Genomic DNA, 19,215 nt, shown 5'->3' with positions numbered 1-19,215 from the left:
GCCGCAAAACTTTGGGTCTTCACTACTTTCATTCTAGCATATTAACCACACCTCAGCTAATAAAATATCAAAGCATAGCCAATCCCTCACACTTCGAACGATAACTTAGCCTAGTGAATTGATGAAAGTGAGATATAAAACTTTTATTGGCGAAAAAATCATTGCATGAAAGCTTATTGAAGCTGGAAAAGGAGTAGCCTCCATCGAATTAAATCATTTATCACTTAATCTGAGGAACATCAGCAATTTTTGAACGTTTATGAAGATATTGAAGTCTCGAACTCAAAAGTCAACCTACAAGAAGCAGATTATTTTGATTCGAAGACCTCAACTAGCAGCTTAAGCAGTAATATTGAAGGAAGATGATCTTGCTTAAGCATTACGCACCGTGTACATATCTCCTATTAGCAAGTGCTCAAAAGTACAGAATTGGTGGCAACTAATTCCTAGGCAATAAAATTCCAGGAAAGAAATTTAATACTTCTTCAAAGAATTAGATTCTGAAAGCCCCAAGGAATTTCAATTTTATCAACTCATTGCTGAAAAACACGACAGTAACTTTTAACCAAGTTGATGAAAGTGAAATATAACACAACTATTGACGCAAATATCATTGCACGAAAGCTTATTGGAAATGGAAAAGGAGTAGCCTCCATCTAATATAATCCTTAAACACTCAATCAGAAGATCATCATTTTTTGAACGTTTATGAAGTCAGCGAAGTCTAAAAGTCATACGTCAGCCTACAAGAAGCAGTTAACTTGCTAAACTTCACTGCTGACTTAAACCCAAATCGAGTGGGACAGAATGTGGATGAATTTTCCAGTTGACGTCGGGACCAGGGGCGCAGCTAGGAATTAAGGCTAGGGGGGGTTTCAGGCGCAACTAATACCGGGGTGCTTGGGGTATTGCATACCCGCCAGGGTTAGCGGGAGGTGCGGAGGCCTTCCGCCGGAAAAAAATTAAGATAAATGGTTCAAAATGGTAATTTTTACGGCCTTCTGAGGGATATTTTATTAATCCTCAAACTATTCTATAAGTAATATTAATCCAATCAGGTAAAATAGATTTAACTCAAAAATTTCTGTGAGCTCTGGGGGGATTTTATCCTTCAAAACGCCATTGGTCCTCGCTGCGCCATTGGTCGGGACTATATGGAGACTGAATGTCTCGACCAATAAAAAGACGAGCTGTGGGGAAAAACGATAAATCCGAATGGGCTGGCAAAAAATAAGACTGGACCGAAGCGCAAGAGAGCGTAAATACATTTCGCATTCGCCTCGCCGTTGGCTGACCGACTATTTTTAGATCGCCCTTTCAGTCGTGCGAGGTCCCTAACAAGGCAGGCATCACGGCAATCACCGTCCACGTTGGAGTGACACGCGAAGGTTGGCTCGTTGCGAACAACCCCAGGGGGTGGGATGAGAGGGGTGGAAGAAGTTGGTGGAGAGGATACGAAGGGAAGGACCTTGTCCTTAATGACCACGAGGCACTTGATCTGAAGGTGCACAGCGCGAAAGACATCCAAAATTTCAGAATCTTAAACTACATACCTACTGTCAGGACTGGGCAAAATACAGGCCTTGGAGTATTTGAAATACAAAATGCCGCTCCAAATGTACATCTACATCTACATAATACCCTACGAGCCACATCTAGGGTGTTTGGCAGGGGATGAACTTTTGATTTTGGCAGGGGGGAATATTTGAAATCCAAAATAAATAATACCTTTGACTAGGATATTTGAGAAACAAACTACAAAATTGTATTTCAAATGCCTTTTAAAATACAAAACACATTTGTATGGAAACTAAGAGATCTTAAAAAAAAATTGCCTTGGCACGTTATGGATAGTGGCAAACATGAAGAAAACAATTCTAAAGAAAACGAAGTAATATCTGAAGCATAATGTTACAGGCGTGTTATCAGAGCTAGTTCAAAAGTATTTTACGGATGTATTTTTAATTTTATCATTGGAAAATACCAACAATCTGTATTTCAAATACAAAATACAAGATTCATTTAGGTCGTGTATTTCAAATACCAAATAAAAATAAAAATGCATTTCAAGTAGGTTCGTATTTTAAAATACTTGTACTTGAAATACTGCCCAGCCCTGCATATTACCACCAGACAGCCTCAAAAGGCATGTGACGAGGAGTTTTAAGTTAACAAACTTTAAAAAATCATTGAATTCATTTAATATTGATTAATAGCTACTATTATATTCCAAATTGTGACCGATTGTGTTAATTGCCTATATAATATAACTTGATGAATTATAAATAAAAGAAAGATGAATGAAGATGCAAAAGCTCAATGAAAAGTATTTGTCTATTTCCACACACTTATTGATTTCAACCGACCCAGGTTTCGGCACATAATGGCATTTTTAAGGTTTCGTCTTCATCATGTTTCATTTCGTCTTCATTATGGTCCAAACCTGGATCAGTCAAAATAAATAAGCATGGAAATAGACAAATAATGCGTGCAATAATTTTGGTATGCGAATAAGATTTGTTTTGAAGCGTACGGCAGCGAACCTACCACCTTAACTTCGAAATAAGGCAGGAGATTTATCGATCATCCCAAGGCCATTGCTGCAAAGAGAGTGACGTCGCTCATTAGTGGTTTAGTGCCGAAGCTGTGGCAGACGTTCGGGAAGACAAGAGGCTCTGGTGGGGAGAAGTGGCAAGGGTGAGGGAAGGCCTTATGGTGCGTCTGCAGATAAGAAATTCCTTATGGATGAAGTCCTCGAAATAGAAACGCCACCTAGTCACGTGTGGGACGGGGAAGTCGTAAATCAGGAGATAGTTCCTGGTAGATTACAAGGAGGGGATGGATTTCTGTCTTATGTTCCTAGAACAATTAGGAGAGGCACTTTGGTTTGGAAAGATTCAAAGAGTAAGGAGCGGATGGGTTATGAGCGCCTTCTAAGGAAACCAGGCGGTGAGGGAATACCGCGTGCACTTGGCAAGCTACTTAAAGATTCCCGCGCGAAGGAAAAGAACCCTTATTAAGAAATCTGACAGCGCCGAAGGAGGTGTTTTCCAAGCACGACGCGTCGCCCATTTGGGGGGCTTGGCTTACACGCTTCCACGTTTGCAATAAAGTACCACGGAAAAAGGAACGAACAAAATGAATGCATTTCTGGGTATTTTTCCGCGACCTACCCACAGGAGTCAATCGGCAGCTTTCGTTGATGCAAATTTCCCTTGTAAGGACTACGGGAACAAAGGATGGTCGATACATGATGAGATAGTGTGTGTGTAAAGACAGGGGTGAATAGCAAACCTAGAGGTAACGAAGAATTACGTTTTGGAAGTCGTAAAATGGAAAACTAGCTACCAATCTCATGTAAATTAACAATTGAACCTCTGTGCATAATACATGCCAAGTATGCACTTCCATGTAATTATGTAACTTATACTAAGCACGAGAACATTACTAGTGTATACATATATTTTGCATAATGATCATTATTATTAAAGTATTTTACCGATTCAAGTAGGTTTCCATGGAGTACTTTAGAAGCATTCTGGCAACCTCCCCTTCCTTCATGTACTTCCCTCTTCAATTGACAGGAAGGCCTTCCCTTTCATTCTATCTAAAAATACTATTCTTTTACTTCCTCTCCCTGGATACATATCCAGGGATTTAGTGAAGGTTAGTCCAAGGTTAGTGAAGAGTCCAGATCAGACTTAAGGTACTATAAAATTCATTTTATCATTGTAAACATCGTGATCTCACTCGAATGTCTCTATCAAAACGATATATATGTTTCTAGAAATGCATCACATACGACATAGCAGATGTTATTTGTATTCATTAATCAATTGCATACAACTTTGCATACAATTTTACGCAGAAATATTCTTTGCTTCGCACAAAAACTGCAAGCAAAATTTTACTTAAGTTTAGATAATAAATTTACATCAATGTTTTTATGGACCAAGAAATTTAGCAGATTCTTGAAATAATTAACTTAAATATGCAAGCGGATAAAATTTCTTCCGATCTTCCGATTGAGGCGTTGATTGAAAAGTCGAAATATTTTCATACAATTTTGTGGAAATTTATACGGATTCTTAAACATGAGTTATAGTTACCGACCGTTAACAAAATCTATCCAGCTAAATTTTAAACAAACAAAACAATTCGATTCTAGGTAAACATAAACTTTACACAGAGACAGAAATTTTGGTTTCATCATATTGCACATATCACCTGAAAATGATAGTCCATAATTTAAACGATTAATCGGGGTAACCATAACTCATGGAACCTTAATGTCTGTCCAATAAAGTACCGACCCACTGCAATTCATTTTAAACAAACAGAACTACCAATATGGTAGTTTCCTTCATCAAAGAAAACGAAATGAATTGATTGCGATTCCTTACCCACCATTAGTGTATTCATAATATACAAAATATTTGGTTTTAGAAATCCCAGTTTAGACGAATGGCCACGGTCAATTTTAACCTCATTTGAAAAAGGCCCATGAGATGCCACTCCACGTGACGTCACAGGCACCTAGTTTCTATACGAGCAGATAGGAGTTCTACATGGTCTGAGATTACCAATGCATGCATGAGGCACAGAGCTCAGGGAAACATCTTATAATAATCACACATTAAAAATACCTATGTTCGGAAAGTTTCCTTCGTTTGATAGGGGAATAATAATCCTTATTTAAGCCATGCGCTACCTGCTAGCAGGGTACTCTGCTACCTACTACCATCCTGCGTCGTATCAGCGCTCAAAGCCTCGCCCCAAGGTCACCTCACTTGCGGCAGCGGGAACCAGAACGACGTCACACGGGGTTTTCCCAGCTTTCATACAAGGCCGTCGCGTTTTTGCGCGCTTGAAAATTTTCACATTTCATTTAATCGCGAAAAATAGATATCGTCATTCGAAAATCTAAGGGCGTGAAATGCGCACTCAAGGAGCCATAATCTTTCGAATTAGTCAATAAAAAAATAATAGGAAACCACCCTATTGTAATTTCCCCCTCACTGAATGGAGAGTTGATGCTGACGATCGTAAATGGGAGATTTGGGAAGGCGGAAAGGAGACATGAAGTAAACAGGTTTCTTACAGAGCATAATTAGCAATATGGCTAACGGATTAGCGGGTTAAAGATGAATATTAAACACAGGAATGTGGCCATACGGAATTGAGTACGAAAGCAGTAACCGAAATCATCGATTCATGTTGATGAACTATCTAAATGCTGATGCCGCCTTGAAGAGCGGTCAAATTCAGTAGGCTTCGAATTGGTTGATGCATTAGAGTAGACGTAAAAAGACGAATTATCAGCTTTGACACAAGCGACCAAGATTTAAACTGCACAATCTGAGATTACATGATGACTCTAATGGTTCTGATCGGCTATTTCCGAAGATATAGTTGGTTTACATGTTATTTATTTAGCGTGGAAATTTTGCTTCCATTAAATTTATAAACTTGGAAAGCAGAAATATATGAATTTAATCTATAATTCCATAATTTAAATCCATATGAAATCATTTAATTTCCGAATATTATACATTTTCCATTAGAATACCGAAGTTGGAGGTTTAAATATTTACCTTTCCTTCTGGTTTAGGCGCAACTTCCTAATAGGCAATAGCTTTTATTTACTTCGAGGTTGAATCCGTCTTGTTTAAGTCACTTGTTGAATTTGTGGCAGAATAAGTAATAATACGGAGAATACCCTTTGCGGCGACCCTAACTGCTCCAAAGGGAATATAGAAATTAAGGCAAGTAAGTGAAATCACTTTGAGGTTGGTTCAAGCAGCTTTTCAGTCCCTTCAGTCAGCGGGACTAACACCTAATGGTAATTCGTTTCTATTCTTTTCTCCACTTACCTATCCTCCGACTAAGTCTTATTAAAAGGTTACCTGTACTACCGCCTCACCTTACTTCTGAACTCTCTAACAGATAATGTCGATCCAATATCTTTATCTCAATCCTGCTCTCATCTGACTCTTTCATCAACCTTGCTATGTCCCATATAACTCTTAAAAACTAAGATCACCCTCTTTCCCAATTATATTTGCTTCGAATTTTTAAAAATTTGTGCATTGCTCTCTTGTTTCTTAAGTTCTTTTTGTTGTTTATAATTAGAACTTCTTATTGATATCCCTTGTTATCACGTTACTGATTCACTTTAAATTGGCAGAACGTCAGTGAGTGAAAAACTTAAATAAATAAATCAATTCCAAATAAGTTCGGATGCAGCTTGAAATGAACATGAACTTCTCAGACAAAGTAACCTATTACGGTAGGGCACTTGTAACGCAAACCTACTTAATTGGTCTCCACAAGGATAAACGCCCAGGGTGGAAAAATGGAGGAAAAAAAACTTGTCGCCCACGGAAAGCAGCAAAGGCATCATAAAGGGTCGACACTCTGGCCAGCATTCTTAATGACTTGCGACTACCTCATGGAAACTCAGGGCACGTGCTAAATGACCAACTCGGCAATCGGCTGCAGACTGACTGAGTCAAGTGGATAGAGTTGTCCACAGACTTGAAAGGTGATCTGTCAACGGCTGAGAGCCCTTCACGACCTGCTTTGAGTCTTTTCAATCGGGAAGAGCTATTCATTTGCAGCACCGCACCAGTTTCAGACAAGTAGTTTTAAAAGCTCTTTAATAGTTCTGTGCAATTCTAGCGCAGCGAGTGGGGGGGGTTTTGGGGGATCACACCCCCCCCCCCAAGAGCTCAGAGAAATTTTTAAGTTAAATATATTTTACTTAATTGTATTAATGTTGCTTATAGAATAGTGTGAGGATTGACAAAATATCCCTCAGAAGGCTGTAAAACTCAACATTTTGAACCATTTATCTTAATTTTTTTCTGGCGGAGGGCCCCCGCACCTCCGGCTTACCCTGGCGGGTATACCACACCCCCAGGCACCCCAGTATTTGTTGCGCCTGAAACTCCCCCCCTAGCCTTAATTTCTAGCTGCGCCCCTGCTGTGCAGCACTCAAATTCACATCGATGGCTAAGTTCTAACAACTCGTACCCACCTCAAAAATAGCAACTTTTCAGGAGAGCAAAAAAAACGATCTATTTTTTTTAATTGTACCTATATAATTTTAATTGAAATTTAAAACCAAAAATCCAAAAAAAGCTGAAAAAGAAGCATACATTTGCAAACATAGTTGTTTTTTGTTTGAATTTTATTTTTTTTTATCAACAGAATTAGCAGTATTAACTCATACCGGCCAAATTTTAAGATATGTGTTGTTAGAACTTAGCCATCGATGTACAAAACTAACCTGAAAACCTTCTGACGCCTTTCTGAGAGTTCAAATCTGACAAGTATATTGATGAGGAGAGAAATGTAAAGCGAAAATATAGGCGTTTAAATCAAAAGCAGTGCTTTTAATAAGACCAAGCCAATGTCATCTCAAAATAACTTGATTTCCTTTCATTATAGTACTACACCGTATTTTTTTAATTGAAAATTTCTTTATACGAAGTGATATCTTCTTATCGATATTCTACCAATTTACACTTTACAGCAACAATAAGTTAAATATTAATTATTGAAATATTTTCTCAACCGCTAGAAAAATCACAGAATTGAGTCAACAATCATTTTTGTTCACACAGCCGTCAAAAGTACAGTAAGAGTAAAACTCAGCTTGACATGTAGCATTACAAATTTTAATGGAACATTTTTAATATCCTTAATTACACTTTCATGCAGTACGCCTTCAAAAAATGAAATTTTTGAATGGAAAATAGGCAATATCTAACATAATTTTTAAAAATTTACAACAACCGGCTGAAATGTAAAAGTGAAAAATTAAATCCAAATCAATCAAATCCCCTCTATTTCCTGGTTTTCATAACATACTTATAGTCCAAATTCAATGGCAAAATTATAACTAGAACGAACACGCGGCTTGAACTGATTTACATCAAAACAGATTATACATTGGATATACCTACGTTACCACAGCAAAATCTCATAGTACAGATCCTTTGAAATATTCCCATTCTTTTCACTTCACATTCCCACCCGTGCCTTTCGTAATAAACGCCTACTACACCAACCGAAATTCAGTCATTCTCTCTCCCGGAGATTACATTCTTAAAAACTTTCTACCTTTTACATTACGCTTTCGTCAACATATCCTTATCTAGTGCTCTCAATGTCCTTCAGATAATTCAAGAGAAATTTTCGGAGAGCCATTTTAAATTGAATCTATATGCTTTCTTTTTATAGTTTTATTATAGTTTTTTATTCTTTAAAGCTGCAGGTAATAAGCCCTATACTCAATATAAGGCCATATTGACTGCTTATGAACGCAAAAAAGCTATTCATCTATAATCATGCGTAATAATCGCAGGGTTGGGGTGACTGCAATCGAAAAGGTACGCTTAACGTGAGGAAATCCATATTATGATACGGGTATTACTTAATAAGAACAATGGTGCGATGCGATATGTTGTGGAACATAATGATGTAAAATGAAAGGTGCAAATGGTATATGTAGTATGTGTAGAATTTAATGTTGACTCGAACAACTAGTTTTAACGGTTTATGCGTCGTCTTCATGATTCTGGGCTGTGGGAGTTTTTATACCTGGTGTAAAAATAAACTAGCGGAAAGTAGTCGAGTGAGATAAAGTTGGGTAACTACTCGCGTTGGGTCATATTGACCAAGAATTTAAACTTTTAAAACAATAATGGTCACGTGATTGAAAATAAATCTGGCTTCTAGTGATTAAAAACTGAAAATATTTAAAGCATTATGCATTCGTATAAAATTGTTTCGGGCTCGATTTTTTGGAAGTTCGATATAACCATGATGTCCACGGTGTCTACGTATTGCGTCATTTTCAACATGAAAAATGAAAATGACGCAATCATTCACTTTGAAAATGAAAAAATGTGTTGAAACCCTGGTCGTTTGTTGAGTTTTGAATTAAAAGTTTGGAAATTACCAATTGTGTTCCTTTAACATGCATAATAAATATTTTTTCCAGAAGATTTAGTGGCCTATTACATATGAATTCCAGGTGATTTGCAAGTTTTGTCTTCGAAAACCAAATGTCAAATTACATTTCATCATAACTCCCGCGACGAATCGAAGAGCGGTATTTTTAAAGACGCTAGAACTCGCGATGAAAGGGACGTAAATTGCCAAAATATTAAACTGGACGTAAGTTTTATTCGTTAAAAGAACCTCTCGAGTCACATAAACCTCGTGTCATGGCGCCGGAATGCACCGGAACGCCATTCCGGCACTGATTAACAAATAACATTTTTATCAGTTTTGTTGCCACAAAATTTCTATTATATACATTCGTAACCAAAACAAAACAATTGTAATAAAACGTAAATAATAATTTGTAATAACAAAACACACAGAGCACTATTTCACTTCTAAAACAGTTAGGGAAAGTTCTTCCGAGACTGCTAATTTTGCCATCACGTAACTGTACGTCAGTCTTATTCCTTCCTTCCTCCTTTTCGTGATTTCCCACAGTCCGATGCAGTTGGATGCCCTCTAACAGTGGTAAATCACCAATAAGACGTGAAATACTGATGAATGAAATAAAATATAACACCCATTCCCGGATACTATCGCCTTAAATTCTCCTCCGGCCTTATTTACACCAGATATAAAAACACCCACAGTATGGAACCATATACGGTATTACTTAACTATAAAATGCTCATTGGATATCCTACCACAGGAATGTCATCGTAATCAAACTCCAACTCACTCCGACACAAGGACAAGGCCACCACGACCGTGAAAATACTCGCGTATACCAGCATCCATAACCGCCGCCCCCACGCAAGCACTCTCCGCGCTCCCTGGCGTCTTTTTCACGAACTACTTGCAGCAGATGCAACGCATTGGCGGAAGATGACGCTCCAGTACAGACTCCTCTCCGCCAACGCCGTCGCTCATCTACTTCTCGCTTTCGACACGAGCGGCAGCACTGTACAGCGGCACCTTGACGGCGCGAAAGATAACTGGCGGAACGTGCGACCGCTTGTATTATGCAGCCCTATTTAGTAAGCCCTATTTTCCACGACAATGACTGGAGAAAAATCGATATCCTTACCCAAAAAGATTAATTTCATAAAAAAATCATTCGATATTCCGCCCTCGTAAATATTTTGGAAAACGTAGAAATTAAAAATCATAAAAACTTTTTGTTTTTACAGTTAAAAGAAAACGAAATGACACTCCTAGGCACCAAAACACTTTTCTTAACATTAATGCCGCCTCAATTTATTTTAAATATAAATGACGATTCGTTCCCTACAAACGTAACAATTATTTCACGGAAGGTGCAATCCTGTTGTTTTATGCGTGCTAATACTCGATTTGGGGAGACGAAGAATAAGGAAGATTTTTTGAGGACTGATCTAAAAAAAATCATAATTTTCAAATTTCTAAAAATCTAAATAATACATGGTAGAAGTTGGAATCGAACTACTATAGTCAAAATACTCGTTCATAAAATGCCAACAATAGAAATGTTGAGTTGAGAAAACCTCTGATGAAAGACGTGAAAAGTTATTGCCATACAGATTAATAGCAGCGATTGTGAGTCAAACGTAAGAAGAAAAAATTGAAAGACTATCTTTTGGTAAGATAAGATACTCTGAGTTTCGTTCCCTAACATTACAAACTTGAAAGGGAAAGGGAAACAACCACTTTTCATTCAGGAGGCCATTACCATATACATTCATTTTCACATCCCTATGCAGTTCTAATTAAGACCACTACACCTCAAAGGGTTATTTAACCAAGGCCATATATAACTATGACTAAATTCTGTGAGTTAGCTTTAAGAAAGTCCAACTCATCCAATAATTATGGCCCTATATTCTCGAAATAAAACTCCAAAAAAGTTTGCGCAGAGTAACCATGAAGATTTCTTCAGAAAATTTGCATACATTTGCATCAGCTGAGTGATAGAACTGCTATGATGACTAGGTGGCCAATGAAATTACCGTAATCCTTGAAATTGGCGAATTTTTTCCAATGTTAGAGATGCCCGGTGTGATATCAGTCTGTATCTGCTAGTCATAGGTGGCGCAATTAGCTACCATCGCTAAACAAAAATCCCAATTTGGTTTGACGCAGCTCTCCTCCCATTTATATTGCTACATGTAAATTGAATATTGTAAATTAACTGATTATTGTGCTAATGCTAAAGTTAACTGATCATTACGCTGATGCTTAAGTCAATAAAATCAGATGTATTTATGAGTTCATACGTTTGTCTTGCTGTTAATTATATATACATACGTATTTTTTGTTCTACTCTGTCATATATTTAGTCGCATTCTGTGACATCAATGTATAATGTAAATCTACTTATTCTCGTTATATCTCTGACTCTATTATATTTATAACCATACATGTTCCTAAGGGACAAACTTGTCCCGGAATACTAAATTTCATTTTCTATTCTATTCTATTCATTTTCTATTTATACTTTGAGCTATTCACTTCAAACCAACGTATTTATTCTCTTTCACACCCTTATTTACCTTTTTCATATATTTAATTCGAGGTCTTCCTTTCCCGTTCTTGCCACTTACTTGTCCTTAGACATTTGCCTTAATCAGACCATCATGTCTCAAGATATTGCCTATAAGGTTGCTCCGTCTTCTTGTCTAGGTTTTCATGAGATTTCTCTTCCCTCGTACTCTTCCTAGGACTTCCTCGTTACTTGCTGGATCACGTGAGGAAAAATAGTATTGAAACGAAGGAAAAATGGCATTAAAAAAGAGAATAAAGGTACTTTTCTAGTGTACGGGAATAAGTTGAAGATAGGCCACTGCAGACGGTAATGCACTTTAAGCCAACCTAAGGAAAATAACACCAGGTAGTGGTAGGAATAAAGACATCAAGCAGTTCCCACTACGTTCAATGGCCTGTGTAGATACCGTTGAAGATAAAGTGCATATCCCTTACTAGACCCAAATTTGGTACTGAACTACTCTGGGGTCAGGCAAGACGCTAATTATCTAAACAGGAAATAAAGTCGCCCATTCTGAACCCTAAAATAACCATTTCCGACACGGCTGGACGCTTTCCATCGACCAGTTGTTTCTTCCGGAACGGGCAAAGGATGATGGCAGAAGCAAGCCGACTACCCGCCACAAAATTTCGAGTAGGAAAGAACACGCCGACCAACTGCTTTGTCCCTTCAGTTTACCGTTGTATTACGCGGCTTTCCTAAAAAAGATTTTTACGACCCCCCCCCCCCAGACTTGGAGGAGGGTCCATTATCAAATATCTGGGAGCGGCGCATTAGTCGAAGAGAGTGAAGGGAATAGGATGGGCTGGAGTGGGAGTAGTAAAAGCGGAAGACATCTTAGGTAGCCACGGCATCATGAATAACGGCGAAGAGGAAAGTGTAAGCTGCGGAGGGGAAAATAAAAACAGCGATGGGGAGAACGGACATGGAGAAGTCTCAGAAACAGGCTTGGAAGACAACTTGAGGTTTTCTACAGGCTTGTTCCACGGTTAATAACGCTACAATCATGCTCCAATGCGATATTGACTTCCAGTGGCGAAGGAAAAGGTTTCTACGGGCCAAATTTATGGAAACTAGTTGAAATTTTGCGAAACATAAAAGCCGAAGATAACTAATTCTTCCATTTGAGATACTGAGTCCAACTAAAGCCGAATTTAAAATGGCTAGTTGACATTTTGCGGAACATAGCAGCCGGATTGAACGAAATATTTAATTTCAGATAGTAATTTCAACTTCGGCGAATTTTAAAATCATTAGTTAAAATTTGGTGGAGCATAAAAGTCGGAGTTGACGAAATATTCCATTAAAATAAAGAGTTCAACTACACGTTATTCTTTACTTCTTTGATCTACAGGAACTTTCAAATATCAAGGTTACGGTTGCATTTAATCCCAGTTAACGCTAAGTTGATATTATATCTCCGGCCTAAGATGAGTATTACTACCCCGTGATTGAATGATAAAACCAGATAGTTGGTTTGGATTAATACGATACTGAATTCTAGCGGTGAAAGAAATGGATTATAAGGGTAGATTTTGTAATGACTAGTTAAAAATTTGCGAAGCATAGATGCCGGAGTTAAAGAAATCTCCCATTTACAACAATGAGTTCAACTAAACGTTGTTTTGAGTTATTTTGCTGTACATTAAGTTTCAAATGTTCTGTTTACCTAATCTTGAATAATCTCTGCAGCGATAATCGCTAAATTTAAACTGCCTTTTACTAGTCGATACATACCTACTCTATTTCTAGGGGTAAATTGACCGAATGCCAAGCTGTATTTATTGAGAATGGCAAGACTATGATTTCCTGGGCAGTGTTCTTGCAACTAATACGCTTTCATACGTAAAAAATAATTGTCATTTCAAAGATTAGTGAAAGACATACTATTCTTAAATCGAGGTCACTTATCAAAGTTCATTGTATTGAAATACTGACGAGCAACTTTTATTAAAATATATAGAGGCAGAAAGGTGCAGGTCAATAATAATAATAATTTTGAGTAAAAAGTGTTCACACTCAAAATATTTACGAAACAGAACTCTCTGAAATTGAAAGCTGCACTCAATCAAAACAAAGGTTGTTGTGATAGGCGAGGAAAGAGCGCCTGCTCAGCAAATGGCAATAAATTCCTAGATTAGAAATCAACAAATCGGAAATTTTTGAGTATATATTCTAAATATTACATCCAGATTTGAACACATGACTCTTCTACCCTTATTTTAGCTCTCAAAACAATGGGATTCCCCTTTGGTTGAATTCCAATGATTAAAACGTTACATAAACAAAGACAATTTCACCTTTCTATTGGAAGGTACTATCCCTTAGTGACTCAACTCGAAGTTTGGTTGGGATAGAACTCACCCCGAATTAATATGTGAATTTCTTACACTCATGGTATGAGCCCGTTCCTTTTCCCTGAGCCTATCATTTCGAGCACTTCTTCTGTTTGGAGGTGCCAAAAGGTTCCGCTATGAATTAACACCTTGAACCCAACGAATAACATCCAAAAACTCTACCATCTAGACTACCATGCTTTCCATAAGGTTTTTACTTCCTTATTACAAATAATTTTATCAATATTTCATCGTTATATCGAATCGTTTGCCGGCCTCGGTGGCGGCGGCATAAAGTCCTTGCCTGCCAAACAGGAGGTCGCGAATTCGAGTCCCACCTGGGTAAGTTACTCATTCCCATGGTTGTTTGTGTACTTGAAATTGTAGACACGTTAACATCCCCGATGTAAAATGCCATATAGAGCTATTTTCGGTTCTATGGAAATAAAATATATACATCGTCTATATTTATGGGCAAAATCATCTTAGGGCGGCATGATAGCCAAAAATTGGCGTTAACTGCTGCGAATTACAAACGTGCAAACTTATATATGCATTTATAATTATTTTCAGACAAAAAAAGACGCAAGGTGACAGACCAGGAAATCGAAGTGAAAGGCTGCAAGAAAGTCATTTATGTGCGCGGAGGAAATTGGAAAGGAGGCCAAGCGATTAACGCAATGAAGGCGGCAGTAACTGCGCTAATAAAAAGGTTCACATTCAGCACGACGAATTCCGGCAGGAATATGCGTTTTCGCATGTCATGCTTCAGCACCTAATCGGTCATATTGAGGCCTCTAAAGGGAGACAGGACGGGTTGCCGCTAATGTCTTCACGGATATTTGATTGCACCAGGATTGCTAAAAATATGCAAAAAAATTTTCAAAGGAATTAATGGTTGAATATATCAATGATAGACTCATTTAAACAAAATAATGACCAATGAAAACACAGGAATATCAAGAAGCAACTTTGGACGGAAATATCATACACGTTTACTTTTTGAACCATGCCTTCGATGGATGTATCCTGCTTTCCCATGTATACAAAATTGGCAACACTATTCAATTTCCCATATTGCCGGTTGAATGAGTATAACAGCATGTAAACTTGTCGCAAAATTTCAGATTGCAGATTTTCAGATTTTTTACTACCTCAGCAGGAAAAGTAATTTCATGAAATCGTCCATGAAAATTGCAATCGAGAACAACTGAATATTGAGAAACGATAACCATCGATCGATGCTCGATATTAATCAAGAGAATCGGCGTAAATCGATACCAAGCAACAGGTAATAAGGAGTTCTTTAAATAGGGTAGTTTCCTTCATCAAGGAAAACGAAAGGCATTGATTGCGATTCGTTACCCACCATTACTGTATTCATAATATACAAATTATTTGGTTTTATAAATCCCAGTTTAGACGAATGGCAATGGTCAATTTTAACCGCATTTGAAAAAGGCCAGATTGGCGCCCATGCGATGCCACTCCACGTGACGTCACGGGGACCTAGTTTCTATAGGAGTATATAGGAGTTTTACTTCGTCTGAGATTACCAATCTTACATTAAGTTTAGATTTAGGAGTTTTACATCGTCTGAGATTACCAATGCATGCATGAGGCACAGAGTTCAGGGAAACATGACTTAATAATCACCTATTATAACTGCCTATGGTCGGAAAGTTTCCTTCGTTTGATAGGGTATTAATAATCCTTATTTAAGCCAAGCGCTACCTTCTAACAGGATACTCTGCTACCTGCTAGCAGCCTACATCGTATCAGCGCTCAAAGCCTCGCCCCAAGGTCACCTTACACGGCGACAGCGGGAACCAGAATGACGTCGCACGGGGTTTTCCCAGCATTCATACATAGTCGTCGCGTTTTCGCGCACTTGAAATTTTTCACTTTTCATTTTATCGCGAAAAATAGTCGTCAGTAAAAAATCGAAAAGCGGGAAATACGTAGGTACTCCAGAAGTAATAATCTTTCGATTTACGCAATAAAAAAATTATAGAAACCACCCTATTGTTTAGTGATTATGATTCTTTCCGGCGAAGATTATCCCGCCTAAAAGGTGTTACTTTAAAACCATGTATGGTTTACATGGAATATCTTGGACACGACGACGACCTAGAAAAACGTAGCAAGTGCTAATGTACATTGCATATATGAAGAAATAAGACTGGTGGAATAGTGGGACTAGTTAGTAGGGTCTCTGATATCATGACCAATCACCAGTACCTACTATCCATAGAAATTTTACGTAAAAAAATGACGATCGACTACCCTTGATACTATAGGGAATGTGTCATCCTTGAATAAAACAATTTGGCCCTATTGAGACGATGGAGTTTTCTCCTTAGCATAACTGCTGTACTGAGCCCAAAGAAATTTCCGTCCCCTCTGTACGGAGTATTTTTGCCGGGCATTGGTTAACCAGGGACATAACTGTAGTTCACGTAGTGGGCTAATATATTCATTTAAAAAATTGGCTTCCTTGGATTCCGGGAAATAAATAATTCCAAGTCCTCTAAATCAATCAAGAACGAAAAAAATAATGAAGGATCAAGAACTGGTTCAAGCTCAGAAATTTTACGATTCAAGGAAACACAAAAAAAATATTTCGGAAATCCTGCGCAGAATTAATAACGACCACGGTTTTTTTTTTTTGGGATGCCACCGCGATTTTCCACTCTATACTAATACCCCTTACTGCAGATATCTTTTTTCTTTTCATAAATTTGGAACGGTCAAAAACCAGTGCCACTGCTTTTGGAGACGTCGATATTCCCGAATGACAGCCATTAATTTTTAGGGTCGTTTCCTGTCTTAGGAATGCCGTAGAAGGGATATCTCTCTAAGGGTTGAGTACTTGGTCGAGACCTTGTTTTTTATATAACTGACTACTTTTTTATCCCTTAGGTTCAGTTAATGTCCAAAATCGTATAATTCACTGCTATTTTTTCGATCTCATACCAAACCAACCAATAAAACCAGCAAATCCCTGTTACTCGACCGGAATGCTTAGCAAGTACTTAATTACATCCACACTGTTTCCGTTATCGAGAGAATTATTCAATTCTGTTGCCAGATTTATTTGATCCATAATTATAAACCGCGTTATTTTTATATCAGAAAAGACAAATAATAAAATTCTTTTTTTAATCTGAAACTCATTTTTTTTAGTAATTGGGATGGTCACAGTCGATCAATAAACGTTCGTTGTAAACAGCCCGACCAAACCACCACATTACTGTACGTAACTTATTTTGTAGAGAGTAAGCCCAATTCACGATGAAGACTTATAATCATTAGAAATTAACGATAATTACACAAAACAATGGATCCAGATTGCTAGCTTTCTCTCTTCAAGTTATGTCCAAGCTTAGATATACAGAGCCGGTGTATCCTCATCGCTTATCGAATAATTTGGTTGAGTATTAGTCTAATCATTTCGTTCGCATATAAATATTATTAAGTATTATTCAGCTTTTTGTAATTTTAAAGTGACAAAACTAAAAAAATGATATTTCTCTGCATGAAAATCAAACCATCGCTGAAAAAATTCATAAGGAAAAGAAGCGCATTATATACAAAGACCCATAATGAATATTAATCGAAATTTACGTCTAGAAATGAACCTGAAAGAAAGTCGAACGCAAAGTCACAAGAAAATAGGTAGAAGTCATGCATGCATGAAAAGTAGTAATTAGATACATGAAGGTTAGTCACCTTTTGCACAGCAAAAGCAGTATTCTGAGCTGTCCATCGTATCAAGTTGAAGTTAGCCATCGAGGAGTGAGAGACTTAGTGATAGTGAAAGTCTATGTAAACGGCCAATTCCTGCGGTGCGGTCAATGGCAAAAACTCGTGAGGACAATTAATCACAGGCTCATTATAAATTACTCAAACGATTTGTTTTCTACTTTCTCAACTATGAATTGATGAAGCTGAAGCTAAACGTGAATTGCGAGTTTTCTCGCTGAAACTGCTCATGCGCGCAATTTCCCTTTTCTAAGCATCAATTACTGCGTTAAGAGTCGAACGCAAAAGATACCACTTTTGCTTTACTTAGATTTTAAAAATTAATACGTATTTTCCACAATGTTCATGCTTCAAATAAAACAATACGAGTACGATCATTCTATTTTTCGAATAGCTATTACTTCCTTTCAATATTTGGAGCAAATGATTAAAAAAGCTCAATCATTTTTCAAATTAGTAAGTACTTGAAACGCGTATGACGTCAACACCACCGCGATGAATACTATAAATATAATGTAGTATTGGGGCTGAGTTCCCTTATGCCAAAATTATAATGAAAAGTGAAACGAAAAACGTCAATTTAACAATTCCGCGAGATCATTCAACATTTTTACCATCAGTTGGAGGAAATTTTTTTGCCAATAAGTTTGAGTGTTATTGTATATTTCTCTCAGTGCTTTCGGCAACAACCGCCATTCCCTATATTTTTAACTACTTCATTAATACTAGTGACATAAATACCATCTCCATAGTATTTGTCATTACATATTTGCATGTGACATTTCTGCCTCATCTAAATTTGAAGGTGATTTCATGGCACTTGTATATTAAAGCAACTTTTTGTTGCAACTTATGCGTAAGAAAGCAATGAAAAACATAACAATTAAAATCAAAATTTTTTCATCAACTGTACACGGTTGAATCATATTTTAATTTAATGGAACTGATATACCATTTTTTGGGAATACAATGCATTTTTCTAGTTTTTACAACAATTAACTAAGACAGCCACATTCAACAGAATATACTTGTGCATAACCCAAAATTATGATGTGCATTGAAACCGGCCGTGTATTTAAGATGTTTTTAAGCAAAACTACATTCCATTGAATAGATGTTGCTTCAGACATAAGGGGATTAGAAGCAAAGGTGTACATGTGATATTTTTTCCTAGACAGATTTAAAAACAGAAATTAGGCAAAGAAAAAACGAAATAAATAATATATTGAGTTGAGCATTTGATTTTCAGCTCTATATTTGCTCAGAAATTATTATTATTATTATTTTTTTTTAATTTTTTTTAAATATTGAAAAAAAGACTTTTTAAGGAAATGGTTTATATTTCAAAAACAAAAAATTTGTTGTAATAAAAAAACAGACATCGATAACCTCAGCAAAATTTATTTTTATTTAATACATCAAAATTAATGGTAACCTAGGTTGTGGCAATACCGTAGAAACCAAATATCAATAAATGTATTCAAAGTTTAGAGGTATGTCAAAATTTTTTGTATAATCTATTCTGTTCATATATATATGTTTATATATATATTTCTATAAATTGTATTGTTTATAAAA

The 19,215-nt window shown here is 37.0% G+C and overlaps 1 protein-coding gene across 1 annotated transcript in view; it reads right to left on the bottom strand.

The window, feature by feature from the left end:
- Positions 1–19,215, bottom strand: part of LOC124164999 — a 265,496-nt gene that overhangs the window by 46,371 nt on the left and 199,910 nt on the right. The gene's annotated exons all lie outside the window — the stretch shown is intronic.

This window comes from Ischnura elegans, chromosome 9 (assembly GCF_921293095.1).
Source record: "Ischnura elegans chromosome 9, ioIscEleg1.1, whole genome shotgun sequence".
NCBI lineage: Eukaryota > Metazoa > Arthropoda > Insecta > Odonata > Coenagrionidae > Ischnura > Ischnura elegans.
This window is presented reverse-complemented; position numbering and strand designations above follow the sequence as displayed.